The following is a 12,829-nucleotide window of genomic DNA, read 5'->3' as shown; positions in this document are numbered from 1 at the left end:
CAAATTGCCTTTAAAAGACCACATGGTTTAACATAGTGGTTCTCAATCATGGCTGGGCCCCAAAATCATCTGTGTTAAAAAAAAAAAATCTATCCATCTGTCCATCCATCCATCCATCTATCCATTCCAAGACCCCCATCCAAGACATGCTGGGAATCTCTGGGACTGAAATCTTCATCTCCTGGAAGACGTGGAAGGGATCAATGTTCCAGTCAGGGGAGGCTCTTAGAGACCCAGGGTTGAGAATCACACTGGGTTAACCTCTTGAAGTGGTACCTATCTGAAGGGCAGTTGAAGATTTTGGAATTAACCAGCAAGTCTTTTTTTTTCTTTTTCTTTTTCTTAAATAATTTTGCAAAGCAGGATGCTGCTATCCCAAGCCTTCTGTTGCAAATTATATCTTCCACGGGAATGAAGCATACACATGGTCCATCCAAGCGCAATGTAAATCAAACCACATGTCCACAGCTGGACCAAAAGCATTAGGACTGTCTAAGTGGATTCCACTGGAATGAGCCTATGTGACACCACGTCAAAGTAATTGTGCACAACCCCCCCCCCCAAAAAAGCTACATGAAGGATGGCCAAAACACACACCAAAAAAATGGATTTAACTCCATTTTCTAAAAAAATTAAAAGCATAATGCATATACTGTATCTTTTGCAAATAAAAGGACACCAAATGTCCGAAAGTGACACAAGGGTACATTATTTTCCAGACATGAAGCCCAGACGTCTACTCACCAGTACTTCCAATATTCACATTCCCTCCTCCTTTGATGAGGAGGGAATGTGAATATTAGGATGAGGAGGGAATGAATGAAGAATATTTCATTCATTCTTTATTCCAAATAGCAGTGTGCTCTCCCAGGTAATTGGGCGGAGAAGTTCGTCTGAAGATGGAGGCTGTTAAGAAATCACGCTTCCCTTTATTTATGAGTTTCCGTGGCAAGAGCAAAATAAAAGACGATTGTGTTTCAAAGCAACAACACTAAAAGAAGCAACATCTCCCTCAAGTAGGCAAACCCCCAAGGGAAAGTAAAAGTTACGCTGCCCTATGTGCCTTTCCCCAAACCAAGGGACATCATTTGAAATGGTGCTGGCTACATGTAGACACTAACTCCGGAGACCAAGAAGCTACTCCCGGAAGGTACTAGCTTTTGTGTTTTCTTTGGGTTTTCTGCTATTAACCTTCTCTTGCAATTGACTCCCAGAAACCAGACAGTGAAATCTCTGGGGCTTTCCTGGCCACCTGATTCAAGGTAATCAGGAACCTGAGTAGGGTCAGGATGTTGGCTGCCTTCTTTCAAAACACAGGGACCTAAAAATTGGGCTACTGAGATGTTTAGCCAGCTCTACCCCTTAAGATAAAGTCAGCAGGTAAAATACCCGAGATAGTTGGCTTGTGTAGTGCTTGAGGCAGGCGAGTCCAAAGCCAGATCCCTCTTCCTCGGAGCAACCAAGGTCATCACTATGTTACTCGTTAGTAACATAGGGGTCATACTCCCGCCCCATCCTTATGGGTGACCTCTGCCTCACATTCAAGTGCCTGGTTCATGTCAGTCTGCTCAAATCATTAGTTTCAAGTATCAAATCATTAGTTTCTTCACCACCCAACACAATGACAAAAATGTTCATTTTTGAGAGAGAGAGCAAGAGAGAGAGAGTGAGCAAGAGGGGGAGGGGCAGAGAGAGAGGGAGACACAGAATCCAAAGCAGGCTCCAGGCTCTGAGCTGTCAGCACAGAGCCCAACGTGGGGCTCAAATTCATGAACCGCGAGATCATGACCTGAGCCAAAGTCAGATGCTTAACCAGCTGAGCCACCCAGGTGCCCCATCATTTTTCTCCTTGATCAGCCTCCACAGCTCTATCTTAGAAGAGTGGAAAATTAGGCATAGATAGAATGGTGAAAGCAGCGGTTTCTAACCCTTCTTTTCTTCTTCTTTTTACAGGAGGAAATTCCCTCAGTGGATATTTTGCCTTAGAGCAAAAATGGTATCTCAGCGTTGGGCTTGCCCCTACATTCATTCATGTTGGTACTTTTTATTTAAGTTTTTATAGTAGCTAGGTTCCCCTTTGCCTAAAAACCCAAGGGAAAAAACCCAATTCTTTAATTTACTCACATCCTGCTAGGCTTTCTCAGGCTATTCATTTTCTTACCCCGCTTCATCTTCAGCTGCAAGGAAGCTGGAGTTTGGAGGAAAGGGGGAGGCAGGTCAACCGGAGGTTGTCCTGACCTCAGAGGGAGAGCCCCCCTGTCGTCAACACCAGGGCTACCCTAGGCTATTGCAACATGTCTGCAGGCTCAATTCTAGAAGAAAATACCATTTACTTCCCAATGTGCTGGGGCTCAGTGGGGCATAAAGAATAAATGAAGTAAACTAACTGACAAAATTTGGTAATTGCCAGTTCCTGAGAACTTAAAAGAGAAACCGTAAAAGGGATCCTGAACCTTCGCGAGCGTTTAGAGACTATCTTGATCCATAAAAATAAAGGAGTGATGTGCTCTGCAGATTTGGAGAGGACCTCTTCTCTTGTTTTGAGGGTGCCCCTGGGTCCCTGGCTCTCAGAGACCACCCAGCCAGCAAAATTGACAGTTGCTTAAAAAAAAGAAAAGAAAAAAAAAAGGCATAATGCTTGCTCTGCTTACCGCTCGGATCTGTGGACTGTTTTTACTCTAAGGGTGATTTTAAATTCTTCTCTTCCTGCCATGGCTGTTCCATGCTGTGCCCTATCTCAAATCTTTATATCCAGGTTTGATCACACGGAAATGAACTCTGAGCATCGTCCAGGAACCACGAATGGGGGAAGAGGCGGTAAAGAGGGGTCAGAAGGCCTACTTTGGTCGACAAGGATAGTCATGATCTTGGGGTGGGCTGGGGGGGATTTAGTGTAGATATGTGAGACAGGACCAAAGATTGAAGGCGTCCGTTTTACCGCCTGGCTGGTGAAGCCAATTTCACTGCTTGACTGCCACATATGAATATGGACTGCAGGTCTTTTCTTAGCCCTTCCTGGCAAATACACTTGTAGCTCCTCCTCTCCCGGTCCCTCCCTGGCCATCAATTACCTCCAAAGCAAAGTCCCATGGCCCTCAAAGTATGGGACCTCTGGCCACTTGGTATTTGTAATGTTGCCCCCTGAAACCCTTATGTCTCCTGAGCTCACACACTTGGATTTTGGCATCATATTCTTCAACTGTAAAGCCCTTCACTTCACGGCCATTCAGAAGACCTAACTAAGCAGGCAAGACTAATGCATCTAGGCAATGGCCAATTGACTCCACGGAAATTTGTTCCTCTCATTGCCCAGTACCCATGGACAGCTAGGTTTCACTCTGTCCCTAATAGCCATTTGACTTTGGGAAAAGACCTGTCTTTTCTCTAGATTTTAGTTTTCTCCTCTTTACAAATGAGAAGCTGGCTGGGCGGTCAGTCATATTTCTTTCACCTGCACGTTTTTTGGTTTTTTTTTTTTTAACTTGAGAGAGCGCTCAAGCAGGGTGGGGGAACAGAGGGACAGAGAGAGAATCTTAAGCAGGCTCCGCGCTCAGCAGGGCTCCGTCCCACAACCCTGGGATCGTGACCCGAGCCGCAAGCAAGAGTCGGACGCTCAACCGACTGAACCACCCAGGCGCCCCTCTGCTGTACGTTCTGCGCTTTTTAACTGAAATGTTGAAGATCAGAACCGCACGCTCCAGAGGGACTTAAAAATAATAGTACCTAACGTGCACTCTCCACGTATTAAGGCATTTAATCCTCTTTAGAATCCTATGAGTGAGTATTGTAATTGTGACTCCTATTTGCTGGGTGAGGAGAACGGCACACAGAGGTCGAGCAGCTTAAACTGTCATGCAGCAGGTGGTGCAAAGGGATTTGAATTCAGACATTCTGGCCGCAAGCTAGCTACTAGAGACCAGGAGAGATCCAGGATAATAGGCAGATCTGAGGACCGAGCTCCCTTGACGTTATTGTGCTTAGGTGAGAATCACAGTTTATCTGCCAGTCAATAGCGGTTAGCAGGAACCAAGACGAGAACCAGCCGGTGCCCTCTCCACCACCTGCTTGGTTCTCCTGCGTTATTTCGGACACCTATTACCATGGATAAGCACAAGCACTGTGTGGCAGCGGTGTGAATCAGGATGATTCTGGAAGGCAAAGCCTAGAATCACGAAGATAAAACGAACGGCTTGGGATCTCTTCGCCACCTACCGACCTGTCAGCGTATGGATGTCGTTCGGGGTAAGAAATGTTCACGTGATACTGAATGAGGGAACACAAGAAACCTGCCAAAGAGAGCCACTCCCAAGACCGATTTCAAGAAATAAGCTGTGTCTCCAGGGGTCTTGCAAACATAGCCACCCTGAGGTCCTGACCGCCCTATTCTGATGTCCTGGCTGTTCCCCTCAAGAGCAAGTGCCTTTAGTGCCTTTCATGGAAGCCAATCCTAGCCCAGGGAGATCTTTGCACAGGAAAGACAACATGCTCACTCATTTCTAAAACAGGCCCATTAAGAACCCCAAACTCAACAAGACTCTACGAGGAAAGTTCTTGCCACTTCACTATAGACAGGTAGTGATGAAAATGTAGAAAGCTATCTTGAGTCTAAGCTCATGGCCATTAGGGCCCAAGGTCTTGAATGGGGCCTCTTTTCAACGCTAAAACATTATGGGGTGTTAGATGTTGTTTCGTTCTGTGCCCTTCAGGTCTTTTCCGTCTTCAGTCCTCTTGGAGCAGGGTGGGGCTGAGCCGGGAACTAGTATAACAACTCAGGTTGCAGTTATCCTTGGGCGAACCAGCACAGCCGCAAGTCAACACCACCTTTTGGGGGAATCTAACACACCAGTGCTGTTTGATGACAGGTGTTATGGCCAACTTGGAAGGAATGCCACGCATCGACACTTTCTTTGACCTTATCAACTGAATAGCTATGTGGCATACGTCCTATCATACTGAGTGCAATACCTTTCTTCCCCCGGAGCTAACAGCACGCCATAATAAGAAGTTACAGATTCTTTGCCACCATGTCACTGATTTATCTACTGTACTTTGTAACCCAAAACTATGAATCATCCTTCCTAACTTTTCAGCTAACAAAACGTGTTCCTTTTGATACAATCTCTTCTTTATCTAGATTTATTTGTTCTGAAGCCTGATGCATTCTTAGGGCATTATTTCTTACCGAAGGCACCTCTCCCTCGGTGTTTGTTTAATGATAATTTTTCTTTTAAGCTCTTCCTGAGTAGTATGCTTGTCCTTTCTCAAGGCTTTATACTCCTAGTCAACTGAGTCAACTGTCAGATTTCCCGCCTTCATCAAATACGGGCAAGGGGGGGGGGGCATCTTTCCTTTCCTCTCTGAACAGTGCTAAAATTCTGAATTCCTTAGGAATAGAACTCAATCTCTTAACTTTCCCCCACTTCTCTTCTTATTCATTAGTTTTAATTTCTAATGAATAGAATTCAGTGATTCTGAGTGATGCAACAGATCATTTATTCATTCCAGCACTAGTTGAAGAGTAACCATTCTTTGTTGGGGACCCAGAGATGAAGAAACATGGTCTGCTCTCAGGACGCTCACAATACGGTGAACAAGATAAGGTCATGATTAGAAAAGCAATACGTGCTCCGAGGAAAGGTCTGCAAGGCATTTGTAGGTGTGCAGATCCCAGAAAATCCATCCAAAAGCCAAGAAATGATGCTTGACCTGAACTTTAAAGGACAAATAGCAGGCCTTTTGGAAGAGCCCAAAAAACAAGTGGATTGATGTGGTTGCAGCAGACAGAGGGACATAACCAAGGGAGTGGCTGGAGTCATGGTCGGTTCATGAAGGCCTTTGTCCCGTGGGCTAAGAAATCTGAACTTTCTCTTTAAAAAGAGAGGAAGCACCAAAGGGGAGAGACAGCAGAATTGGAATATAGACGGGTATCACGTATGAAAGAATGAGATCTCTGCTAAGTTCACAGAAGTTAGTGAGATTCTATGTCCCCATTTGCTTCATCTGACACTGCCTTTTGGCCCCAGGCATGGCTTACAGAGCATGTGGAGACTAGTCCGGGCTTAGCGCCAGTTCATGGTGCCAGCGTGCCTCTCCAGGAGACTTACAGCAATGACCTTCTTCAAACTCTGAGAGGGTTATGCTTGTTCAGTATTCTGCTCTGTACAGTGATCATCCCAGAAGCCTTCTGGAACACGCTCTCATTGCATAAGGTCATGAAATAAGGAATCTAGATGGTGGAGAGCCGTGTAAATGGCACTCGGAGATGGGAAGAGACAGCGTGTGCAGAGACAGTTAGCAAGCCCCACGTGTGACATCTCAAATAAAGGGAGGTAGGGGAAGAGGGGGAAAAAAAGAAAATTCGCTGGTTCTCTTCCATGAGAGTGTTGCTGCACGGAATCTTAAACATTTCCACCTAGAAGCCAGGGTACCAAGAGATAGAGTAAATGGTCTCAGCCCACACGGCAAAGCAGTAGAAAATTAAGAAAACAAAGCACTTGGGTTTGCTTGCTTCTTTTTTCCAATCTCTGGTCTCCATGCCCAAAGCAGCCTTCCTGTCACATCAGGTTAAACATTCTCCCTTGGAAATCATGCCTTCGCAGAGCTGAAGGAGGCTTGTAAGTGGAAATGTCATTACTTTAAAAAAAAAAAAAAAGGCTCATGTAATGTCCTAATCATCTCCTATTATTGTTCCGATCTGTAGCATGGCCCACGGTGCACTAATGCACTTAAGGCTCATCAGAGACCCGGGAAACTGCTCAGGAGAACAATTTGATGCCTAACGATCCCTGAAAAATTATTTTCATGTTTTTCCCTGGACACTGACTTTCTAAATTTTCCTTGAGAAATTATGGGCACAGCTAATTAATACCTACCAGAATCTGATGAGTGAGCGGAACTTAGTTTATCTGGTTCCGTGAATACGAGCCTCCCCGCTCCACATCAACCCATGATTTTTTTTCCCTTCCCATAAATGTCTTACGATGGATTTTTCAGGACTTTAGATTTTCACCAAAGCCGAGGTTCCTCAATGTTCATTAGTAAGTTCATTGGCCAGAATGTGTTACAGGGACAAAAAGCAATTTCAAAACTGCTGGCGTAGTGACTCTCGGCGTAGCAAAGAAGAAAAAGTTGTGTCGTTACTGTCCTCAAACGTACGCTATGTGCTCGTATGTGACCCCCTAGTTCCTCTCATTTGGGTCACATTTCCTATTTCACAAGGGGAAAAAGACCGATTCTGGATGCTGTACGATGAATGTAAGTTTCCTGTGTTTAATGCAATTGGTGTGTTTCTACAAGATATTTAAAAAAAAAAATTTTACAAAATTTTTACACAAATAAGGATTTTTGTAAGCACCATTTAAAAACGATCTGAAGGGTATTTTCCAGGGACCTTTCTGTGGATCTTTCCAAAAAAACAAAAAGCCCTTTGGAAAAGTATCCACCTCCACTTCGTGATTCCGGTTCTGATTTCCGGTTTTCGTGACCTAAGCTCAAACACTGACGGAGGCCCCCATTCTCTTTCCTTTGCCGAGCCGGCTCGGCACCAACCCAAGAGCCAATCGCGCTTTGCTCTTCCGCTTTACCAAACGGTGACATTTGGTGCCGTGGACTACCGAAACTGAAAACTTCCCCGTGAGTCAGTAGCCACCCCCAGCAAAAGATCTCACGGTTCCAACTAACGAGCCCACAGCCTTTCATATCCAGTTCTGCTTTTTCAGTGGTCTCTTAAGAGTCGAATTTCTGGTTAGGAACTGAAAGATCGGGTTGGCCCTGACTTCCGTAGAACAGCAGTGGTGCTAGCCGCCAGAGCCCAGGGGTTTCAGGATCTCAAGCGCATCAACGCTTGCCCACCTGAGGCCCCCCACACTCACCTCTGCCCCGTGGGGTTCCAAAGGGACACCGTGTATGAGGGGAGAAAGGAGGCCAGGCGAGGAAGACAGCTTGTCAGTGGGACCCCGCTTCGAACCCGGGAGTAGTGGGTCCTGGGGGACTGGCGTGGACAATGAGCACTCTCGCCAAAGGAACGGTTCCTGAGTCTCCTTGCCCATCGTAATCGCCTGGGGAGCTCTGGGTTTTGCAGCCCGGCCTCTCGCCTCAGACTGATCTCCAGGGGTAGGGCCCTGGATTCTGTATTTTAAAAGGCACATTGGCACGTGTCTCCCCCGTCCCCCAAGCCACGGGCATTAAGGAAGCACCGGTCGGAGTTGGAGGGTGAAGAGCCAGTGGTGCACTGGGGCTGCCTCGCACCAGCTTGGGCAAGCGGTACCCGGCCTGTACCGCTGTACTGTTAAGGGAAGCAGATGGTTTCAGGAAATTTTGCAAGCCTTTGTTAAAAGTTGTTACATAAGCTCACTATTAAATAATCATCAAAACCCCAAATAATGCCCAGCACTCCTGACCTCCTTCTCATGTACTGTGATCCATGTGCGTGATGTTTTTCACATCTATTGTATCCGTACTAATGGCGCGAAATTTATCTAACGGTGCGCGGGCCACGTGCCTCTTCCCAACTCTCTATTCAGTGGCATCACATTGGTAGCCTGAGGTCAGAGCATTGATATAATAGGCAAAAGCTAAAAATCAGGGCTTGGCTTATTGTTGATTATCTCCAGGCTTAAGGAAGTGCCGGAAAAGTGTAAATAATGCAGATGAAACTTAAAAATACGTCGCATCGATAGCTGGCACGTTGTGAATGGCACAAAATTTGAGGAAATGTGCTTCCAGTATGTGAAAATGATCTGATTTCAGTAAATAAGTGACTCTCTTCATTGACAAATAAGCGAAATTCCAACATACGTCTTTGTTTTAACTTCCATCTTACTCTCTCGTGTGAAGTAAAATATCAACCAACATTCGTGCTGGGAATCCTACTTACTCATCAACTGCAACCATAGTTTGGCTACCGATAGAAGAGTTCCATAAAATCAATGAATGGATTCTGTGAGAATCAATGAGCTCTATAAAATTGACAATTAAGAGCACTGTATGTTCTAGTACTCTTTGTGAATTGTATATTGTATTGCATTGTATTATTAATGTATTTATACACTATTGTATTTTATAGCATATCCTTTCCAACTTGTTATTTATGTATTTTATTATTTATCAGTAACATTTATAACAGACTTACATTTGATTATAGGCACCTATACATCCCCACCCCCCCCTGCCGCCGAGAGCCAGCTGTTAAACATTTACCAGCAGGCCACTGCCTAAGCCAAGAACAAAAACAGGTTGAACAGCTTCCTTGGCTTCTATCCTATAGGTCCACACCCTATCTCAGCCATTAAGTTTACCATTCTCCTGTCAAGAAAAATACAAAGAATTGTACAAGAACGTGAATCAAAGGGAAAAGAGATTTTCCTAAAGACCCGAAGCAGATAATTTAATCTGCCTAATCCAGCCCTTTCTAAGAAGGTTGCCTTCCAAGCAGGGACAGCTTTGGGCTGATCCGACCACACCTGCCATGTGGGAAGAAAGAAAGAACTGTAACAGATGGCAGTTTGGCCACCACTGCCCAATAAATATCCTCCTAAGATGTACAGAAATGTTAAAAATTCTGTTACTTCCTAGTTTTGTTTGGTAACTTTAGGCCAACGGCCAACACCGATCACTAAGGAGTTTACTTTCGTGCTGGAAAAATAGATTGCAATGAAACTTTAAAGTTTTCTTAAAAAGAAAAAGAAAAAGAAAAAAAGCCTGTCCTGTCTCTAATCAAGTCAAATTACTGACTGTCCATGTTAACCCTGAGTCCTTGTCTAGGTGCCTATTTAATACCATGAATCTTTTTCCATTTGTGTCTTATTCCTCCCACCTCATCTTCTCTTTAATGATTTTTCTCTTAAAAAGCGAAGGAGGCAAAAGTCCACCAAATATCTGTTATTATCTGAGTATCGTGAGCTAGAAACCTTTTCTAAAGAGTCATCCTCCATTTACAGAGACTGTAGTCTTTCAATTATGAAAAAAAACCACACACACAATTGATGCAGATAAGGCGACTTCATCATTCAAAAGGCAAGTTGCTTTGGAATGTCTTATATAAGGTATTGCAAACGTAAACACACAAGACTTCCTTGACCTTCAAGTAAGAGAGGATTCTGCTACCAGCCGAAAATGTTCATATATTTACCCACCATATACGGGAAATTGGCCACAGAACTCATCTTACGGAAAGCGTAATGTTATGGGTCAGTCTTGATAAATGGTAACATTCGTACTTGATCAGTATGTTCTTGAAATGTAGGCACAGAACTGCTCCAACAAGATTCCCCAGGCCCTTAAAAAAGGAAGTGTTTGGTGAAGGTCAGACTGACACATCAGGGGATTGGGAAGGGGGGAAGACGGGAGAAACCCAGTCTGGAATCCTACCAGGTATGAGTCTTATGTTCTATATTTTGAATTAATAGCTGTGATGGTGATAGAGGCTGAGGGGTGAAGTGATCATGCTTCAAACAAAAACATACCCGAGAAACTTGCAAAACAATCCGGGAAAAATCAAGATGTCTCTACTTACCTGTTATCAGTAACTTATCTGGTATCTGCACAGAAAGAACATATACTTTCAAGCACAAAGACATTTACTATGCTTCTTTAAAAAAATTTTTTTTTCAACGTTTATTTATTTTTGGGACAGAGAGAGACAGAGCATGAACGGGGGAGGGGCAGAGAGAGAGGGAGACACAGAATCGGAAACAGGCTCCAGGCTCCGAGCCATCAGCCCAGAGCCCGACGCGTGGCTCGAACCCACGGACCGGGAGATCGTGACCTGGCTGAAGTCGGACGCTTAACCGACTGCGCCACCCAGGCGCCCCATCATTTACTATGCTTCTTAGAAAAATTATTAGACACTTCTTTTTCCATAACTTGTTATCTCAGACAAAAATTAAAGAACTCTGGTCATCACCCAAAAATTTGCCCTGTAAATAAGGTCAAGGTGTCTTCCTGTCTGACCCTCAATTTTTAAACCACATCAACTACCACCCCCTTCAGGAATCAGAAGATTAAAGGAACACATCACTCGTTAATATAAAAGACTAGAGGACAATAAATGTCATATTACTGTGGCTTTAGCAAGACTCATTTCTATGATATTCCTGTAGGAGGTGCTACTGAGTTCAACAAGCTGTTAACACTATATTAACAGAGAGGCATTTCCTCAACTAATGTCTTTTTCACGTGCTAAGCTCCAGAATTTCCTAACAGATTGGCATTTTTGAAAAGAGAAATCTTTTGTGAGGTTCTGGGGCCAGCCTGCCTATCTTGATTCTTGTCCTACTTGCTAGCTGTGGGATCTCAGACAAGCGAAGTTCCGATCATACCAATACCTATCCTGGGGGCTTGTGAGGATTTAATGAGTTAATAATACATATAGAGCATTCAGAAGAATGTTTGGAACACATTACATTATTCAATTAGTATTATATTTTCATGGTCAGCGTATGTGTAGTTTCAAGAAAAGGAAAGCTCTGCATCTACTTATCAAGAACTAAGAACTAGAAAAATTATATTGAATATCTGCCTGGAAAATAAAAGTCCTGCAGAGGACTGCCCAAGTAAAAGAATATTTTGCGCTTAATGTATGTTTATGCATTTTATCAGTTTTTCCATTTTTAAAACAATTTTAAGAAGTGATTTCTTCCAATATTCCCCAACATTGGGAAGACTCCCTTAGGAAATGAGGAAACACATATAAAAGCCCTATCCCCCAATGACTATGGAGTTTCCATTTTGTCCAATTCACAGGCTTGTGTACTCTCAGCTCAAAGGAATCATGGCTTCTGAAAAAAGGGACCAAACTGAGATTTTTAGAAGGAGGATTAGGGTCTATTGTCAGGAACAGATAGATCTATAAAACTTACCATATAGTTTCATTCTTCTCAAGTTGTATCAAAGCATTAAAAGTAGAATATCTGGAAACTTACATTCTGATTAGATTTCATTAACAAGTTGAGATAAAATATTGTTATTAATGTATCAATAATGAACAGATGATTTGGTGTCAAAATGAAACGCCCACAGATTGCATAATGTATTAAGTAAAGAAATCAAGTTAACTGTTAAGGGCTGCATGGTGCTAAGCGGGTGAATGAAGTTGGTCTCCGAACCTACTCAGCTGATATTTAGCATTAAAGATACTGAGTGCTCAAAATAGAACTTGATTTTCACTTGCTCCTATAGTTTTGCTTAGTTAGCTGGAGAGCCCAAAGATGATCACGACTCTGAAAATAAATTTAACAGATGGTCCCTTGAGATGTGAAACAATGGGCGTGAAGATACCCAAAGAAGTATCTGTCCTGGCAGATGACTTACTCCATTAACAGAATGCATCTGCGCACACAAGGCATCTTCAAAAAAGCAGAGGCTGGGGAAGAGGTTAGGGAATAGAGGTATTATTAAAATGTGTTTCAATTAAACAGGGCACGAGCGCTTATTCCTAAACGAACATGACTTTCTTTAGGCATGACGACATTGGCAAGAACATTTTCTTGCAGGTAACAGGGCGTAAAGCTTTCTCTGCCCATGCAACTGCCCACGGAGTACCTTCCCTTCCAACTGTTTCTAAGCACTGTTGGCGTTTAAGTTACTAGTGGTATGCACAGGTACTGAGTCAAGGTTAAAAAAGATGGACTGCTGATACTTGTACATTAGGTGTGCATAAGGTGTTAAATAGTTGGCTACTGAAATTAGAGAAGCCAGAACCAAAAGGGAGGTGGTTAAAACCAGTAAAAACCTGCTTCAAATGTTATCTCCTCTAGGAAGCCTACCTCTCGACCCAGGCCCAGGCACATACTTTGATTACAGAAGTTGCTGAATTGCGTATCACTCCTCT

This window comes from Prionailurus bengalensis, chromosome D1, assembly GCF_016509475.1.
Source record: "Prionailurus bengalensis isolate Pbe53 chromosome D1, Fcat_Pben_1.1_paternal_pri, whole genome shotgun sequence".
Lineage (NCBI taxonomy): Eukaryota > Metazoa > Chordata > Mammalia > Carnivora > Felidae > Prionailurus > Prionailurus bengalensis.
Note: the sequence above shows the minus strand (reverse complement) of the source record.